Source organism: Mastigoproctus giganteus, chromosome 12, assembly GCF_048544385.1.
Source record: "Mastigoproctus giganteus isolate SK-2022 chromosome 12, ASM4854438v1, whole genome shotgun sequence".
Taxonomy (NCBI): domain Eukaryota; kingdom Metazoa; phylum Arthropoda; class Arachnida; order Uropygi; family Thelyphonidae; genus Mastigoproctus; species Mastigoproctus giganteus.
In genome coordinates, this window is record NC_143586.1 from 152226364 (window position 1) to 152242870 (window position 16507).

Sequence of the window (16507 nt, forward strand, 5' to 3'; positions counted from 1 at the left end):
CCAGCCCCGTCACGGGGAGGCAGGAGCAGTGCCGCTTTGTGGCCAAGCGTAGAAGTTAGTACAGTTAGTAAGGTAGCTAAATTAAAGAAAAAGGTTCTTTCCTTCTTCTGGGCTCTCTTATTTCTTTTAAGAAATCAGAGCTACTTAACAAAAAATTGAATAAGTGAAAGAGAAAAACAAAGGAAAACTCAGTCGCTGGGAAAAAGATGCTGTATAAACTCACTAGAATCGCTTGGCCCCGGAAACGCTTGGCACCCGGGGCCGAGAATAGTTGATGAGGGAGAGATAGTGTATTGTGCTAATATGGTTCATATATATGGAAACTGGTATGCATGTATGTAATTATTATTATTTTTTTTTTTGTGTAAATGCTGTATATAATGTTCATTAAAGGTTGGAGATTTTTATTGAATAAATGTCTTTAATGTTTTGCTAACACCCCCTTTACACACCCTAGAATTTTGTGAATCGCAATTAGATTTGTGTTTTGTGGGGGTGGGCTTGTGAGTTCAGTAGGATGGAAGTCAAAACTCAACAAAAACAAGCCAAATAATAACATTTTTATCCCTCCCACAAAGGTTTAAAAAGTCAATCAAGAGGAGGTGTATGTTGATATTTCCCTGAAAATGCAATTTACACACGCTAATTATTGTCTTATTACCTTCAACGCTGGTCTTACGCAACCAAAGCCTACTGCTTTGCAGATAAAATTCCTTTAGGTTAAAATTGATAAGGCAATATCATTAACAGTGTTAGTTCGCGTGTGTTATATTTTGACGCAGGATTAATGCAGTATCGTCTCTTTTATTTTCTGAAGCTGTCTGAAGAACGCATTAATAGGAACAGAGAACCTGGGAGGTAAACCTATAAATACACGCATGTTTCTGATATCGACAGTTAATTCCTCGTAGGAATTAACATAAGAGTACTAAACCCCTGTGTTTTATCTTTATTCTGAATCCTATATCGCAGAGCGTTTTCACAAAAGTGATATCTATTAAAAATGATTTTATTAAACGTTTTTTCGGAAAAAACTGCAGATTTTTTGGTCTTAAAGGGGGACTTTCATGGTTTTCTCTAATTATTTCGTAGTATGTTTTCTGTTGTTGTTGCAGTAGGATTTAAGGAGCATTAGGGACTAAGTCCTGTTCAATGTAGATTGTCTGTAAATTGCGTGTGTTCTGAGGCCGATTTTCTGTTTGCTGGACGAAAAACCATGATACCTTCGCCTGAGACCGACTAACAGCCACTTTGTGAAAAAGGCCCCTAAAAATTCTTCACATCATCGACAGGACTGGAACTCGGGTCTTTTCCACCCGGTATGGGGAGGACGGTGATCCTACCAACTGTGTTACCCATGAGGTCACAGCATGTTTTGCAGCCTGATATTTATTTTCATACTTGGTATGCCGGAATCCAGCAAAACACATTAATGGGATGGATTTGCTGTCTTAGCAACTTTATTTTTAATTTCGCTCGGCAGTAGATAAAATACACCTAGTGGTTTAGTTTAAATGATATGTTTTGTTGTCCCACTCTTTATGATGGATCGAATGGCTTGAGATATTGCATATAATTCTTCAGAGAGATTACTATATTCAACCGGAAGCGAGACTAAAGTTGTGAAGGAAGGGTGTATATCAGCTGGTTTCGCCCACCGTCTTTCTCAAGTGTATAACAGAGGACTCTGTATTCATTTGAGAAAATGTATACGTATGGCTTTTAAAAAATTCCAGTTTCCTACTTTCTTCCTTCTTTACTATTATGAACTAACTGATGATTATTCGAAAGTTCGTCGTTCGGTCTCTTGGTTAAAAGTGATTTTATACAATTAAATCCATACCACGAACATTGAGTAAGGTGTACTTTACTCTATACAAAATAATTATAACTAGTTTTTAATATCCACGCCTCTTTTCAATTAATCTCGTCCATTAATACATAGGCAGTTGGGAGGTAAGTTTCGGATCTTTCTAAAGAAAATCCTACTGCATAATTGTGTGGACATGCTTCAAATAATTGTTTAATATTAATATTCGGTAACCATCCACACGATGCGATAGGACGATGCTCTCCACTACTCTACCCACGAGGACACACACCACAATAGCAATTCAACTAAGCTATATACATCTTATTCTATTCGTTATTCATGTAATGCATTTTATTTTATAACAAAACGTTGAAACAGTATTCGCTATAAGCTTTCACATGAACACGATTTTGTTTATCTGGACTGTTTAGTGACGATAAAATAATCTATAATAAGGATTTTTTTCTCTCTCTCCCTCCTCTTCCCTGTTATGAAAAGTTTTCCCAATATATAAAATCATTTTTCTACACTTCTCAATTCTGACGTAGTTGATGCTAAAAGTAAAAGTAAGAAAAAAACAAAAAAGGAAGGAAGAAAACCAGCATCTCTACTTTAGGAATCTGCTAAGAACAAATCAGGAAATGATCCGTCGAAATATTTCCCCTCAAAAAATTAAAATTGTCCTTCCCGAAAGCAACTTTTCAAGTGATTGATGGTGGATATCGCAAGCGTAGCTTTGAATTAAGACAAACCGCAAAATTTAAAACTGAGAGATCTGGTGAGCAAATACGCACATGAACGCTAATGAGCCGTTTCTTTATCTTAAAGAAGATTCTAAGAAACTCGGTACGATGTAAATATCAACATCTAAACATATGCATCGTTTTAAACACTGTGGTTTACTTAAGAGTTTCCAGTAGATACAGGGAAAAGTTTAATAACGTGCATATGGAAATAAAAAATGCCGAAGTTAAAAAGGGAAAGTGTACAGATAATATTTCTTCTAAAGAAATCTATGTAAAATATGGCCATGGGCATTACAGTTAGCGGAATTTAAAATATTCACATAAATGATTAATTTCATCGGTTTTTTTGTTTTTTTTAGTTGAAGGATCTATTTTAAGAATGAAGAATAAACATCCTTGATATGTAAACGCAATTGATATCTTGGGGAGGTACTTCGGGGCAACTATAAGAAAATACAGTTTGTAGTTTGTAATTCTAAAGAAGAAACATGAAGATGGGGCTACTTCATGATATAAAGTTCTTAAATACACTCCGAATCAATAGGAAGAGAGGGTCAGAGTGGTGCCAGGGAACCAAGTTTTCTCTATTGGATGCGATTAAGTAAATATGGTTTGTAATAAGCAATAATTATTAATATAAGAACCAAATTCAAAATAATAATAATAAATATTAATAAAAATAAATACATATAAACATAAAAACAAATAAATAATAGAAAAAAAATAAGAACAGCGAAACAATTTAAAGAAACTTTAATCACTATTTTGAGAGTAATTATTAAATTTTAAACTAAAATAAAAATCTAAGATTATCTTTGAGCTTGTTGTTGTCCCTGCTGTTTAACGGCAGAAGGGTTAATTAAGCTGGGTTGTACCTATTTACATATTGCCTGTGAGGCAATCTGGTTTGTTTATAAAGATGTTATAAATCGGAATTTATGAAAAAATTATTTGTGTTAACTTAGCTCAAAAAGTCGCCAAGGGTTTATATCATTTCTTATTCTGTTATTGTCTACCGCTTCTATAGCTTCGTCAGAGATTGCAGAGTCGCTGTCCGTGTACTGTGGTAACTTCAGTCAACAAGAATGCGTTTTGCTGAAAGCAGTGTTTTTTTAATGTATACCTTGGGGAGGATTCCCTTCATTAACAGATACAGATATGTACTTCCTGTCAATTTAATCTTAAACTAGATTGCCATGGTTGCAGTTCCCTTGCTCTGTTGTTGTTAGATTTGTTGGTGCATCGGCAATGCACTAATTACTGTCTGATATTTTCTTCGTTTTTCTTACAGGTGATAGGGGTTCAGATAAGGTGATATTTATTTATCAATTTCAGGTAAAGAAAAATGTCATCCATGTTCTCTCGATCTCCTAGGACTGTTAACTGTTTGCAATTATGAAAATTAGAGGGAAGAGCTGTTTTCCGTTCTTTTTGATATTGCGGACATTCTATGATGATATGCTTTACTGTTAATGGGCATAAACAATTACTGTATTGTGGAGGGTCACTGTTTGTTAGTAGATAGCTAAGAGTGAGCAGACCAATGCGTAATCTGGCTAGGATGGTTTCTTCCTTTTTGTTTCGTCTCAGGCTGGATTGCCACTGTTTATATTCTCTCTTGATTTCAAAAAGTTTATTATTTGTTTGATCTTTCCACATGCGTGTCCACAGTTCTTTATATATCTGTTTTATAAAGGACTTATGATCACTATAAGGAGTCCCGAAATTAGATGGCATCACAGTTGTAGCAATTTTAGCAGCTAAATCTGCCTGCTCGTTTCCTACGATTCCAACGTGTCCAGGAATCTAACAAATATATTACGAGCTGTCTATGAAGTGCTAATAACTGTGCTCAAATTTTCTGTATCAGAGGATGACTAGGGAAGGATTTACACTGCAGAGCATTAACAGCACTTAACGAGTCCGTATATATGATGGATTTAGCGTACGAGGCTTCTTTTATATTCTCTAGGGCAGCGATTTCCAAACAGGGAGGCGCGAAAAGTTTAAAAGAAATAACATAACATATATAAATAAAATATATATACATATAAATAAACTTTCATAACATAACATTAAATTTTATAACCTATTTTTTAAAGAATTTACTGCCACCTATCTCACTCTAACTTCGACATAAAGATGAGATAAACATTTATTTGGAAAAATATATATATTTTGCTGAAATGGATTGATGAATTATGATTGATATGATGTAATGTAATATATATAATTTAGTGCGTACTATGTATGATATATAGGTAGATTGCATAGTATAGAATTAGCTGAATGGTTCAAAATATGTTTTCAGCAGTGTGCTATTGTGTTTTTTATTGTTTTTGGCGTGATTACTTACTGATAATAATCGTTAGTAATTTATAAGTTGTATTTTTTAAGAATATAAATTTAATCCTAATTAGACGAATGGATAAAAGTTTGACTGGTTACAAGAGAAAATCCACTAATAATGAAGATACTGATGCTGATACAAGTAAAGGTAGTGGGAATACAAGCAACAGGGAACAAGGAGGTAGAATTCCCAATACAAGAAAATACGATTCATCCTATTTATCATTAGGATTCACAAGTGCTATTATAGATGGCTTGGAAAAACCGATGTGTTTGATTTGTACGAAAGTTTTGGCTGAAGATAGTATGAGACCAGGCAAATTAAAACGGCACCTTAAAACTATGCATTCTGAATACGTTGGTAAGCCCATAGAATTTTTTCAAAGAAAATTAGATGAGTTTAATAAACAAAAGCAAACGTTGAAAAATGTAGTTTCTGTTCCATCAAATGTATTGCTAGCGTCGTACCAAGTTTCTTACAGAATCGCGAAATGTAAAAAACCACGCACAATAGGAGAAACTCTAGTTTTGCCAGAAACTATTGATATGGTTAAAATAATGTTCGGCGAAACAGTTGCGACAAATACCGCTTCCTGATAATACAGTTGGCAGAAGAATCGATGACATATCTGAAGATCTTTGCGATCAGTTTCTCGACTGCGTACTTCGAAATTCGCCATACAAGTAGATGACGCAACTGATGTAGATAAAGATGCTCATTTAATTGCATATGTCCGATATGTTGCAGAAACTAATATAATGGAAGATATATTTTGAAACCCCATTCCTGGAAAGGCCACACATCCAGTGAAATTTTTAATATAATTGACACATTTTTTGATGAGAATGACATAAAGTGGAATAACTGCATTGGACTCTGTACTGATGGAGTACAGTCAATGTCAGGACACAAGGCAGGTCTTCGAGCATTAGTTAAAAAAAAGCACCCGAAATTATCTGGACGCACTGCATGCTTCACACAGAGCAGCTCTTGTGTCAAAAAATATGAGCGAGGAACTTAACAACATTTTTACAAAAGTTACGAAAGTTATAAACTACATAAAAAACAGTCCTTTAAAAGTTACGTTGTTTGCAAAGCTGTGTGAAGATATGGAAACTAATTATACCTCACTTCTATACTATTGTGAAGTGAGCTGGCTATCTCGTGCAAAAGGGATTCAAAGGGTGTTTGAACTCAAACTCAAAAAAGAGATTGCAATTTTTCTTGATGACAATCATAATGAAGAGGCAAATTTATTTAGGAATGATAACTTTATTGTTAAACTTACCTATTTGGTTGAAAATTTTGGAAAATTGAGTGTTTTGAATTAAATCAATGCAAGGACCACAAAAGCATTAACTGATTCAAAAAGACAAAGTGAAAGCATTCATAAAACATTGGAGCTATGGAAATCAAATTTACAAAAAAATAAGTTCGACATGTTTCTACTTTTAAATGATTTCTGCGCCATAGTTAATATTGAAGCAAACAAAAAGCTATTTACTGAACACTTGGATGGTTTGCTAATGCACTTTTCACATTATTTCGAAGATCTTGATTTTACAAAGTTCCCGTGGATACAGAATCCATTTGTCGATGAACAAGATGATGAATTTGGATTGACAACTATTGAAAAGGAAAAATTGATAGAATTATCATGCGATACTTCATTGAAACAAAAATTTCAGAGTGAAACCCTAGTTCAATTTTGGTTGAATCGAAGTGAAGAATATAATACTTTGTCAAGCAAAGCAATGCAAGTACTGCTGCCATTCATAACATCATATTTATGCGAAACGGGATTTTCTGCATTAGCTGCAATGAAATCCAAATATTGAGCCCATTTAGTAGTAGAAAAAGAGCTACGAGTAGCACTCTCCTCAATGACACCTAGATTTGATAAACTTTGTGCTAATAAACAAGCACATCCATCGCATTAAAAACAAATTAATTTAAAAATGAATATATATATATATATATATATATAGTAAAATCTTGTTATTATTATTCTGTCAATTACGTTTTTTTAATTTTTTGCATTAATACATTTTTTACCATTTAAAAATGTGTCTGTATTATTTTATGAAATACAGGGGGGGGGAGGCGTCAAGAATTTTTTTTTTTAAAGGGACGTAGTCACAAAGTTTGGAAACTACTGCTCTAGGGCTAGTAGAATACCATATAACTCTGAGATACTGCATTCTGATGGGAGCTGTCTGGAGATGGTCGCATTTGGTAGTACTACAGCTGTGAAACTTACCAGTTTTGGATCCATCTGTGTATAGTTGAATGAAACTACTAAACTCGGTGGAGTGAGCCATATGTATTTGTCTAATGTTGATATCGGGGAAGTTAGTGTTTCCCTATTGCTGAAAATGTCTTTCAATATGTACCGGAGGCATTTGCCATGGCTGGGTTTCCATGCTAGTGTCCTGAAGAGTGTTAGCATACTTCAGGCCCAGTTTGTGATCAAAGCTTGAAGCCTAATGGTTTGTTGAAACGCCGTTTAGTTTGATAGAGATTTCTCCATTTTGGCATGAAGAGGCATTGCCACATGGGATGATGTGGGAGACTGCTGATTTTGGCTGCATAATTTAGTAGTAGAACTTTTCGCCTAAGGTATAACGGTGGTTCACTAGCTTCGGTATAGTGGCTTAAGATTGGTGATGTGCGAAAAGCCCCCAGTGCAACTCTTAGTGCACTGTGATGTACAGGATCGAGCCATTTCAATACACTTGGCCTGGCCGAGTCATATGCAGGAGACCCATAGTCTAACCGGGATCTGTTCAGTAAGCGATATAGATGTAACAACAAGTAACGATCTGCACCTCATGACATAGAAGAAATTACTCTGAGAAGATTTAGCTTTCTAAGACAACTTCTACGAATATGTTCTAGGAAGTTTAATTTTTTATCAAGTATTAAACCAAGAAATCTAATACTAGGCTGGAAAGTAATACAATGAGAATCCAACTGAAGGTCTCGATCAGAATGTAAAGAACGTTTGCGACAGAAGTGCACGGCAGCCGTTTTTGGTTTAGAAAGCCGATATACATTATTTTTGGCCCAAGAGACTATTTTGTTAATGGTGCCTTGTATTTGTTGTCTTTCAATAAGTCTCATATTTTGAGAATGACATGACATGGCAAAATCGTCAGCGTACAAGTATGCATCAACTGTGTTAGGCATGCACTTGGTAATAGAATCAATCCTAATGGCAAAGAGTGTGGCGATCAACACTGATCCTTGGGGAACTCCCTCTTCTTGTACATATGCTCGAGATAATGAAGAGCGGAATCGGACCTGAAAGGATCTGTTGTCTAGAAATTTCTTAATAAATTTTGGTAGATGACCTCCAAGTCCAGATTTATGCAAGTCCTGAAGAATTCCATAGGTGTTCATTTCTTAGAAACGCGTTCTGGATATTTGTTTCGGCCTTGATAATGAGATCAAGCGTACATCTTTTTCTCCGGAAACCATAATGACTTGGACTTAGAATGTTTTGAGTCTCTAAAAACCATATCAGTCTAGCGTTAACTATTTTTTCCAATGTTTTTCCTAGACTGGTTAGAGAAATAGGACGGTAATTTTTGGGATCTGTGTGATCTTTCCCTGGTTTCGGGAAGGCTAGCACATAAGAATGGCACCAGCTAGGAATGTAATACTCCTCTAAGAAAATTCTGTTATACAGTTGTAAGATGACACTTAACGATTCCTGACTTAAATGACAGATCATGGTGTAATGAATTCCATCAGGACCTGGAGCACTGTTTTTCACTCATGCAAGTGCATTACGCAATTCAATCATAGTCAGAGGCAGATTATAAGAATGTAGGATGGCAGTATTAAAATTTAGTTTGTATTTTTCTGTCCAGGATTTAAACAATTGAAATGCTGGTTCATACGTGGCAACAGAAAGTGTTTGAAACGAAGTACCTAAGGCATTGGCAATTTCTATAGGTTCAGAGATTTCCTTCCCTTTTACAAGTAGAATAGGAGAAGTTGTCTGCGAATATTTAACATTAATTCGTTTGATTTTTTTTTTTTTTCGTATTGCAGAAATATCCGTGGATCTGTTTATGGTGGAAGCATAATGTGCCCATGCTTCTTTTTTACTCTCTCGTCTTATATGACGAGCTTTAGCTCTGGCTCTCTTAAACTGTAGGAGGTTGGATGCTTTCGAAAAAGATTCCAATATTTGTTCCTTTCTTTTTTAGCACTGTTGCATGCTTCATTTCACCACATTTTTGGATGAAGCCGGATTTTGGATGACGATTTCGGTATAGCAGTCTCGGATGCTTTCATCATTTTATTTGTAATGTAGCTTACTGCAGAATCAATTGTATGGGTTGCTATGAACATAGTATCTAAGTGAGCTATTTCTTGGTATTTAGTCCAGTTAGCCTTATCAATTTTTCCAGCTTGTTCTAATGTTTTTGATTTGATTTGATTTTGGTTTTATTGGCGCAAAAACAACTAAGGTTATACTGCGCCAGAAAATGATTAAAATATCATCAAAGATACATTGTGGTAACCTTTAAAAAGCTTAACTCGTCAAATTGTTATTTATATACGTGTGAATATATTAATAGCTTGTAAAAACTTAAAAACTGCCGACACGTGCTCGTTGTCTGATAAAATCTTACTGAGTGTATAAGGCTCAGTCGGATGAGTAAAAGCGGTAAAATGTATATTGCGAACATGGGTAAAATGAACGCAATCTATTAAAATATGCTTTAAAGTTAAAACGGTGTCGCAAGACTCGCACATTAGAGGGTCATCCGCCCTCAGCAGAAAAGAATGTGTCAGATGACTGTGTCCTATGCGGAGTCGAGCAAGAATAACTTCCTCGCTCCGATTCCTGCGCAGACTAGACTGCCATGTTTCTATTACAGGCTTTATTTGGTATAATTTATTTGTTCTCTCTCTATGCCATAGTTCTTGCCATTGGGAATACATCTTGTTGCGTATTATTTGCCTGTAGTCTGTATAGGGGACTAACAGGCAACGATTATTAGTGGGTGTTGCTGATTTGGCTGCAGTGTCAGCCAAATCATCATTTCCCTTTATCCCAATGTGGCTAGGAATCCAGCAGAAGCGGATATCAAACTTGTATTCATGAAGAGAATGTATCTTCTGCTGAATCCGACAGAGAACTGGATGAGAGTTGTGTCTCAGAGATAATAAAGCCTGTAATACACTCAAAGAGTCAGAATATATTATTGAACTTTGGCATTGACAAGTTCGAATGTGATCCAAGGCTAGCTCTATAGCATACAGCTCTGCAGTGTATATGCTGGATTCAAGAAGAATCTGCTGAGATATTATAGTGTCCGGAAACACAACAGCGGATCCTACGAACGATTCAGACTTCGAGCCGTCTGTGTAAACGGGCAGGAAGTCTGAGTACTCCGCTCGGTGTGCAGAATAGAGCTGCTGGTAGACAGATGATGAGGTCTCAGACTTTACCCATTTCTTAAGGGAAAAGTCGCACGATGGGGTATGAGCATGCCAGGGTGGAAGAGTTTCTTTTGGTGTTTGTGCAACCTTGTCTACCGTGATGTTAAACTCTCTGATTAGCTCTTGGACACAAATACCAAAAGGTCGGTTGGCAGTCTGACTGGTATTGTACAAGTTTTCCCAACGTGGCTCAAAAACGGATGTCCACGTAGGATGGTCTGGCAGGTATTTCAACTTTAAAGCATAGTTTAAAGACAACTGCTTACGTCGAAGGGATAACGATGGTTCGTTTGCTTCGACGTATAAGCTCTGGACAGGAGATGTTCGAAAAGCTCCAGTAGCAATACGGATAGCCTGATGGTGGACAGGATCCAACCATCGAAGGACACTATCTCTAGCTGAGGAGTATACCTGCGCCCCGTAGTCTAATTTGGATCGTACAAGTGCACGGTAAATACGTAGTAGGGTGCACCTGTCTGCTCCCCAACGCGTGGAGGAGAGAGAGCGAAGAATATTTAGTCCCCTCGTGCATTTTGTACGAAGTTGACGAATATGTTCGAGAAAGGTCAACTTTTTATCAAACACGAGTCCCAAGAATTTTGTGTCTGACACTACTGGAATAGCATTTTGTCCGAGCCTTAATTCAGGTTCAGGATGAAGATTACGCTTACGACAAAAGTGTACGCAAACGGTCTTCTCCGGCGAGAACCTGAAGCCATTTGCAAGTGCCCAGGAATTAAGGCGATTGATGGCTTGTTGCAGTTGTCTTTCAATAACCCTCATGTTGCATGACTGACAAAATATGCTAAAGTCATCAACATAGAGGGCACTGTTTACAGTTAGAGAAAGTTGTTCTGTGATGGAATTTACTTTGATGGCGAAAAGCGTGACACTCAATACTGATCCTTGTGGTACTCCCTCCTCTTGGCTGAAGGAATGAGAGAGTGATGATCCCACACGAACTTGGAAAGATTGATTGGCTAAAAAGTTTTTTATAAAAATGGGGAGTTGCCCTCTAAGACCAAGGCTATGCAAATCTTTTAAAATGCCAAATCTCCAAGTTGTGTCATACGCCTTCTCCATGTCAAAGAACACTGACACCAAGTGTTCGCGTTTTAGGAAAGCATCCCGGATGGATGTTTCCAGTCTAATTAAATGATCAAGAGTTGATCTGTTTTTTCGGAAGCCGCACTGGATGCTGGAGAGAAGATCATTCGATTCTAAATACCATATTAATCGAAAATTAACCATTCTCTCCAGGATTTTGCACAGGCAGCTAGTCAGAGCTATAGGACGGTAATTAGTAGGGAGTTTAGGATCTTTTCCTGGCTTCGCAAATGCAAGCGCAAATGCCATGCACCAGGAATCTGGAAATTGCTGTTTTATATAGATTCTGTTATACAGAACATGCTTAAACATCTGTCACCATACATGCAGGTGACAGATGTTTAAGCATTTCATAATGGATGCCATCTAGTCCAACAGCACTAGCCTTGGAATGATAGAGAGCCCTTTTTAGTTCCTGCAGAGTGAAAGGCAGGTTGTAGGGAAAAAAGCCTTTCTGCGTGAAATTTAGTGCCTCTTTTTCTCTTTTATGTTTCAGGACCAGAAACTCTGGGGAATAGGATGATATCCCAGAGATGTTTGAAAATGTTTCCCCAAGGGCATTGGCTATTGCAGTGGGCTCTACAATAGTGCATCCATTATCGTCTAGGATCGATGAAGGGTGGGATGTATATTTTCCCTTCATTTTTCGGATTTTATCCCAGACTACCTTAGAGTTGGTAGACTGGTTAATAGATGATGTAAAACGGATCCATGATTCCCTTTGACTCTGACGGCGAATGTAGCGTGCTTAGGCTCGTGCACGCTTGAAGGCTATTAGATTAACAGTGGTAGGATATCGGCGGAATATCCCCCACGCTTTGTTTTGAGCCTTTTTTGCTGCTGTGCATTGTGGATTCCACCATGGCTTGGGAAAAGGTGTAAACCGGGCAGATGTTTTCGGTATGGTATTGGCAGCTGCTTGGACGATATTTTCTGTAATATACGTTACTGAATCATTGATAGGCTCCTGACTGACGGTACTGAAGTCAAAACTTGCCTGATGTTGGAAGGCAGTCCAGTCAGCCTGATCAGTCTTCCACCGTGGTAACCTGAAAGGAAGACATGGTCTCCCACTGTGTAACGAGGTTATCACAGGGAAGTGATCACTTGGAAAAGGTGTAAACCGGGCAGATGTTTTCGGTATGGTATTGGCAGCTGCTTGGACGATATTTTCTGTAATATACGTTACTGAATCATTGATAGGCTCCTGACTGACGGTACTGAAGTCAAAACTTGCCTGATGTTGGAAGGCAGTCCAGTCAGCCTGATCAGTCTTCCACCGTGGTAACCTGAAAGGAAGACATGGTCTCCCACTGTGTAACGAGGTTATCACAGGGAAGTGATCACTTCCGTATGGGTTCTCCTCCACTTCCCAAGTGAGTGAGGGGAGTAGAGAAGGGGAGCAGATAGAGAGATCAATGGCAGAAAACGTACGGGTAGGCATGTGGAAGAAAGTGTTTGTTCCAATATTTAGAAGGGAAATGTCATTGTCATTTAGCATACGCTCTATGACTCGTCCCCTTCTACTGATGTTAGCACTACCCCACAGGGTGTTATGTCCATTAAAATCCCCGAGAAGTAAGCAAGGGGGAGGCAACTGCGTTATAAGATCATCAAAGTCTTCCTGGGAGATGTCAGTCCCAGGTGGCAAATAAATTGAACAGACAGTTAACAGAAATCCCACTGTAAGGCGAATTGCAACAGCCTCTATGTTAGTTGTAATTAGCAAGGGCTGAACTGGGGTCTGGTTCCCCACAAGGATAGCCACTCCTCCATGAGCAGGACCATCCGCAATTCTGTCCTTACGAAAAAGTGTTATATTATGCAAGATTGGGTTATCATTTGCCTTTAGATAAGTCTCCTACAAGCAAAAGCAAACTGGCTCGTGCTTTTGCAGGAGGGCCTTGATGTCATCAATATTTCGCCGGAATCCACGACAATTCCATTGTAGGAATTTAGCTATTATTTTGGCTTGGTGGGTCCGTCAGGCAGCTTCCGAGGTGCTGAGGGCTTACTTTTGTCAGTCTTGGATTTATCTTTTTTGGGGAAGAATGGACGCTGTCCCGTGTCCATTTCTTTCTCCGCAAAGAGTTCCAAGACTGATTCATCCGGTACCTCCTTAGACTCTACATCCATTGTTACGGGTGGCTCTTCCGAACTTTTTAGCTTTTCTTTACCACTTTGTTTTGGTAGTGGTGGAGCACTAGGAGGTACGGATATAGGAGTAGCAGCTGACTGCGTTTTTTTTGGTGGGCTTTTGTGAACTTAATAAATAGCGTGCAATCGGCGTGAATGACTCTCTTGGTGGTACAGTCATCTCTGTTTGTGTACCGATAGTGCACTTCGCAGAAACCTTCTGAGCATATGAAGGCTTCCCGCTATTTATTGGTTGTATGCGTTTTCTAGCCTATGGGTAGGAGATGTTAAGCTCCGTTTTTAACTTTTGTATCTCCTTTTCGTCCTTCCACCGCTGGCATGCTCGAGAGTATGCAGGGTGCTCTCCTTGGCAGTTAATACAGTTAGACTTAGGAGCTATACATTACATTCCTTGCTCTCGTGATCTTTAGCACCACATCGAGCACAGGCAGGGTTACCACGACAAGCTGTTTGTGAGTGGCCGTACTTTTGACATTTAAAACACCTCAGTGGGTTTGGAACGTAAATCCTCACTGGGCAGTTTAAGTACCCTGCCTTGATGGAACTTGGAGGCCTTGGGGTGTTGAATGTTAGGATGAGAACTCGGGTAGGGACGAGATTCCCATCCTTACGCATGGATATTCGCTTGACAGCTGTTACTCCTTGTTCTTTTAATTCAGAGCAGATCTCTTCTTCAGAAACGTGAAGAAGATCCCACTCTGATATGACACCTCGTGAAGAGTTCAAAGTTTTGTGAGGGGTTACGATAATGGGTATTCCCCCTATAGATGTGGCTTTCAAAATTTTTTCTGCTTGATTTGTGTTCGATGCTTCAATTAGAATATCTCCAGAACGCAGCCGTTTTACGGATTTGGGTGAACCTGCCATCCCTTCTAATCCTTTCTGGATAAAGAAAGGTGACATTTTCCCTATTGACTGCTCTCCGGTGGAATGGAGAATGAGGAAAAGCGGTGTCACAGATGGTGTTTTCTCCTCAGTTCTGGCTCTTTTAGCAGAATTGCTCTCACTTTCTTCCGACGATCGGTTAGGTAGGGGCCTTGTTGGGGCCCCAGAAAAAGAGGGATTTAAATTACTCATGAGAGTAAAGAGAAAGTGTCTGATGCCTAAGTACCTCACCCACCAGGGAGCCCTACGAGGGGGCGCCCACTCGTGAACTAGCAGGTACTGCGTACACGAATGGGACGCCGAGTTCGCTTAGAACACCATACCCACGTTACCAATAAGTCTTTATCCCGTCCCAGGACCATAGGGAGGGAGACTTATTGGAACGCAGTTCACCCTAGCAGTATAAAACCACCCGCCAATTGATCCCAGTCGAGCCGGTCCGGGACCACCCGTCTTGTCGAAGCAGGGGCCAAAGTGGTGTATTAAGGCTGGGCCCCTCAACCACCAGGATCCCCCTTTCCGAAGTCCACGGGTCGCAGCGCACGGCTGCACACGCCGGATTCCAATGATGTAACCCTGGAACCAAGGTATGGGCGTTAGATCCCAGTGATGCTAATCTGGAAATCCAGCAGCATCACTGGGAGGTCCCCTCACCACGTACAGGTGCCCACGTCGAGGTGTGTTCTAATGTTACTCTGAGGAGTAGAACTTATACGGAAAGTACAGATGATAGGAAAATGATCGCTACCACGAGAGTTATTAGTAACGGTCCGGTCTATGAGAGGAAATATCACTGGAGAGCATACTGAAAGAACAATATCAGAGCTTGAGCCATATAGTAAATGCACGTATGTGTGGAGCACCAGTGTTTAAAATAGTTAGGTTATGTTTATCTAATTTTTTTTCCAATTATCTGTCCTCTGGAGTCAAGATGTTGAGAACCCCATAGGGGGTGATGGCCATTCCAGTCACCCATAATACAAAAGGGAGCAGGTATTTGCATTACTAAATCATCTAAATCAGCAAGGGTGTATGTATGATTTGGTGATAGATAAAACGAGAGTAATGTTATTGTGATTCCAAAGGTGACACGGACTGCAATTTCCTCTAAAGATATTTGCAGGGGGATAGGTCTAGAGTGCACCAAAGAGTTCACTGAGTGCTACTCCTCCATGAGCTAAATTAGATGAGTTTCTCTCTTTTCTATACATATTGTAATGATTAATTGTCATAGATATTGCATTTGTGAGATTTGTTTCTGGTTTGCTTGTGTCAATGTCATCTTCTGGATGAATTTCAAGAACTGTGTCTCTTCATCCGCTTTTTCATCGGTGTCCATGGTATCAGATCTGAATGTGTATGTATCAGTTCTTTCAGAGCTCTTAGTTTGTACTTTCGATTGCTGATTGGGATTCTTATCTGGAGGTATTGTTACCGGTGTATTTACTTGAGTTGCATATTTGGAGGGAGATTGTTCCTTTAATGAAAGAAAGTAATGATTTCGCCCAACCAGATATAGGGATATTTGGAGGGACAGAGAAGTCAGTTTGAGTTGATAGTAAGCGTAGACGTTGAGTAACTGAGGCATACGTAGATAATTTAGTAGGAATTGCAAAGTGTTTCTTTGCCTCTTGATATGACACTTTGTTCTCTATCTTATATTTCTGAATGTTCTTCTCTCTTTTCCATTGGATGCAGTCCTTAGAGAAGACTGTAATAATGAAACTCAAAACTGTCCTAATTTACCATGGCAATTAGGACAGTTTTGAGTTTCATTATTACAGTCCGTATGTGTGTGTGTGTTCTTTTGAACCATAAGAAGCACAAGTGACTACACCTCTGCACACAGTTTGCGAATGACCGAATTTTTGGCACTTAAAGTATCGGACTAGGTGGGAATGTACGGTCGAACATAGCATCTGAAGTATCCAGCTTTTATAGTTGTGGGGAGATTTGGTGACTTAAATGTCAATATGATTGTTCGAGTAG